The sequence below is a fragment of the Patella vulgata genome, chromosome 1 (assembly GCF_932274485.2).
Source record: "Patella vulgata chromosome 1, xgPatVulg1.2, whole genome shotgun sequence".
Taxonomy (NCBI): domain Eukaryota; kingdom Metazoa; phylum Mollusca; class Gastropoda; family Patellidae; genus Patella; species Patella vulgata.
This window is the reverse complement of record NC_065879.2, coordinates 86589483-86593956: the sequence shown is the minus strand read 5'-3', so window position 1 is coordinate 86593956 and position 4474 is coordinate 86589483. Positions and strand designations below refer to the sequence as shown.

General features: G+C 42.4%; 1 long non-coding RNA gene across 3 annotated transcripts; it reads left to right on the top strand.

Annotated features, from left to right (window-relative positions):
* The first annotated feature begins 359 nt into the window (after nucleotides 1-359).
* Nucleotides 360-3609, top strand: LOC126808870 (uncharacterized). Of its 3 annotated transcripts, none has more exons than XR_007674799.2 (4): nucleotides 360-453; nucleotides 1170-1338; nucleotides 1947-2150; nucleotides 3392-3609. It is a non-coding gene; the product is annotated as an uncharacterized LOC126808870 (long non-coding RNA). The 3 variants fall into 3 exon arrangements; XR_007674798.2 differs by having other exon boundaries at nucleotides 382-510; XR_007674800.2 differs by having other exon boundaries at nucleotides 402-550.
* The last annotated feature ends 865 nt before the right edge of the window (nucleotides 3610-4474 follow it).

Below are 4474 nucleotides of genomic sequence, written 5' to 3'. Positions count from 1 at the left end.
TGTCTAGTCCTTCGGATGAGACGAAAAACCGAGGTTCCGTGTATACATTGGAATGCACGTAAAAGATCCCTTGGCAGTTGGAATTCGATATAAGAGTAGGCGATAGTGCCGCTGCCCGGGCAAAATTTCCCTCATAGCACATTGTATGGCGTATGCCCGTCTTCATTAGCCCAGCATAGGAGCAGAACAGTAGGACGTTAAACCCCATTTCATTTCATTTCATTTCATTTATTGTGAGAGGACAAATTCTGCGCCTATCACCCAAACGCATAATTGTCTATTTCAATCAAATAGTTTAATTCTTATCGTCCAAACTCACACGCCTCAGTCATGCACGTGAATTGTGCGTGCTTGTGCGTGTCATCTCTGCTATAAATATGACAAACAAGGTCTCTCGTGGTAACATAGACATTTCGTTCGCTGGTTGGATAGTTCGTAAAGATTATTTACAAGGTGACCATTAATTTGTCCCAAACAATTTGTTTGGATGATTTTGACAAGGAGTACTTTGTATGGAATTATAAATAAATACGATATCGTAGACAAAGAGGTAGCATAGCTTATAAACTAGGGTGTCCCGGGATTTTGTCCGGAGGTATTTCTTGTGCTCAGCGACACGGGACGAACGATTTCCGGGCAAAGCTCAGACATAGTACACTGCATGGCACTTGTCCGTCATTAACACCAGGTGATGCATAACGATAGATATTAAAAACCCCATTTCATTCTTCAATAGAAGGCTTGATCTCGCTTTTAACTCCGTACATAACCCTGCATATTTCGGCTGTGTTCTCGACCCATCTAGGGGCCTACCGGATTCTTCAATCATCGCGAATACCAAGTCTCGCGGTTTCCAGCTAAAATGTCTACCTGTGATAATCGAGTAGGACAGTTCAAGGTTTCCATGGCGGTCGTTTTCTCACCTGGTTGAACGCCACTGTCTGCAGATACCGTAGCTATAAATTCAAGAATTGTAAAAGTAATCTACACGTAGATTATCACTTCGTTGGAAGCGGACGTTAAATAAAAAGCTTCACACAGCAACATCCAGATGTTGTAAAAAACTCGCAGTATGCATTTCATTCCGAAACGGTTCAGTCCATTGCATTTTGTAAGAGGTTGACAAATTTCATTTACATTTTTTTCATGTGTACCCGTTTTCTTTTCAGTCCATCATGTTATCTTTACAACTATTCGTAGTCTTGCTACCAGCGTTGGTTTTGGCATCTGAGGCCAGTTGGCTTGACAGTTTAATGTCTGAAGATGCAGAGAACCACGCAGATATCCTACATCAACTAAAGCGACATCTGTCTAATATGGAAATTCGGGGATATAGAGGTAATATTCTTGTTCGGGCGCTAAATGTGAGGGGTGGGGGTGGGATAACCCAGTGATCTGTAACTCGTCTAGCTGTCTAGTCGCAGCGGAACAGTAGGATGTTAAACCCCATTTCAGCTAACCTGTTGGTCCGCTGTTCAATTCAGGAGATGGCCGAGAGAGTATCTTTATTCTGGCGTGACCCCCCCCCCCCCCAACCCCTCCGTTCCCTTCAGTGGTGCAGTATAGTCTTTTAAGATGTGACCAAAAACCGAGGTGCCCCGTACACATGGGGGTTCACATGAAAGAATCCTTAGCAGTTGGAATTCGGTAATGTCATTTCACCGCTGTCCATAATACACTGGATGGTCTATTCCTGTCTTCATTAGCTCGGTCGGGGCAGGACTAGGGGACGTTAAACTTGTTTCCTTTCCTTGGCCTGTATCGGCTGTTCCTTAACTCCTACAGGCAAGATTTTGATTTGTAACCGCCACGAATCTTCAACAATTATTACATGTATAATTGCGTCTTGTAATCTCTATTAAAGATGTTTACTATCTTGATGGGTAATCAGCTAGGCTATTCAATATTTTTAAACCTTATCAGTCTGCATCTTAAAATTGTTTCAGGTCGAGGAAGAGGACCCAAGCAGGGATTTGTGAAGCTTTGTTTAAGTTACGTATGTCGAGCATTGAAAACGACGGCAAATGAAGCCGACAAAGACGCCGATGCCAAAAAAGGACGACGTGCTGGTCCCAAAATAGACTTTGAAAAATATAGCGATTTAAGAGACTCTCTTAAACTTTCGTGTGAGGAATTTCAAGATTATTTATGTAGGTTCTAGTTAGATACTATTTGTAAAATCGGGGTAGAATATTGGACAATGATAAATTCTGTTTTAACCCTTGAGACTCGAGATTAAGGGGGGGGGGGCACGGTGCTTCCCCCTTAAGTGATACACGAGATGAAAAACCGAGGTCCCGTGTACACATTGGCGTCCACGTAAAAGATCCCCTTGACAGTTTGAATTCGATATAAGAGTAGGCCGTAGTGCCGCTGTCCGGGCAAAATTTCCCTCATAGCACACTGTATGGCGTATGCCCGTCTTCATTAGCCCAGTTCGGAGCAAAACGGTAGAATGTTAAACCCCATTTCAATCTTGATTAAACACGGATCCTGTTTTGTTTTATGGTTCAAAATTTCGTGTTACTGGTCTTCACTACACAATGATCTAAAGAGTTTATATAACCGGCGTTTTGGTTTTTTGAGGAATTAGCAAATGAGACGGGGTATGGTACGGTGAGTTCATGGCGTCCGACGCACGGAAATGTGGGAAAACCTCAACGCTGATTGACGTCATAGGGTCAAAAGCTGCTCAATGACCCCTGTCACGACCTATCAGTACAACTTGTCGTGTAGGCCATCGAAAGAATGAAACGAAATAGATCTCTATTTTTAATTAGATTACAATGTGTAATTGGAAATGGTATTGGGCGTTTACCAGGTAATTTGCGTTCAAATAAATTTTCATACTTCATCGGCGAATCTATCCCTAGTGTAGAGATCCCGTGTTAGATCATGTCATAATGCCACCTACACATTCTTGTTGAACGTCAGAGCTAAGCAACTGTCGGTACCTTTTCAACGTCCTTGAAGAAAACTGCAGGTGGCCTTAAAAATTAGATCTTCTCGTGTTCGATTTTTGTTGGCCGAGAAAATTCATCCTGATTTTCCAGAGCACTCAGTGATGCATGACCGGGGCGGGAGGCGGGAGGGAGGTCCATAGTCTCTCCATGGCACGAAAATCAGATACCTCATTGGCGTGCACGTAAAGAGCCATTGTGGATAGATATCGAAATAGTTCGTTAGTCCAGCTGCCCGGGCAAAATGGCAAAATACACCTAACAGAACTTGTTGCCGTTTGCCCGCCTAACCCAGTCCGTGCAGTAAAGGGTTTTGGAAGTTTTGACACGGAAAGCATTCAATACAGCATTCTCCATGTTAAATTAATTTGATGGCTTTCGTTCACAAATCATTAAATGTTAGATTTCTTATATCTCGTTTCTCGTTTTAGATGAAGAAAAGAAGGCACGACCGACTAGACGACCCACATATAAGTCTAGATCCAGAAAATTTAAGACGACTACTACTACAGTGTCACCAGCTAAACGTAACAATCTGAATTCTTACGAAAAACGAGAACTGTTAAATGTATTATCTTTGTTACAGGAGGCTCTATAAATTTATGTTATGCCCCCCTCACAATCCATTTAAATAAATACTTCGATAATATTGTTTTTGTTTACCTTCGCCCTTGTCAGTGGTGCAGGACGGAGGGACTGTCGAGGACAGCTGTCTAGTCGTTCGGATGGCCCGAAAAACCGAGGTCCCGTGTTCACATTGGCGTGCACGTAAAAGATACCTTGACATTTGGAATTCGATATGAGTAGTGCCGCTGCCCGGGCACAATGTCCCTCATAGCACACTGTATGGCGTATGCCCGTCTTCATTAGCCTAGTCGGAGCAGAACAGTAAATCTTGAAATGGCTAAACTGTTCACCTTTTTCCACTGGAACTGTCTTATTACTCCTCCGCCGCCCCTATCTCAATCGCCAAAACCTGGTCAGAAAATGTATATTTAACCCATTTTAGTGGAATTTTACACTCGAAATCCTCCTGTAATAGCTGGGGAGAGACCACACTGATCCGCAGTGAATATTTGCTTGGCCGCGACAATCACTGATAAGGATGACATTGATGCGGCTTAATGAGCTAGAAATATTAACTTTTTTCCTGCCACAAATTAAATTCTAAAACATTTTTTGTATATATTGGAAAAATAAAGGCGTTTGACGTATTTGTAGGTAAAAAATTATTTCCGATTTAGTGTAAATGGGTATTAAAATGACTAAAATGCAGCATTCTCTCCGAAGCAGTTATGTCTTATGTAAACAATGCACGCGCCATTCAGCCAATGATTCACACCGCGTGCTGTGACAGCACGTGTTAAGGCAGTCATCTATGACAGAGATATTATACGAGACTCGTAATTCTCTGTGCAACAGATTGGGGAGAGACTTGTGCAATATACTCGTTGGCAGCCAGCGTAGCAATTCGTTGTCATATGAAGAATCCGGTATTTGGCTAATTTGTAATT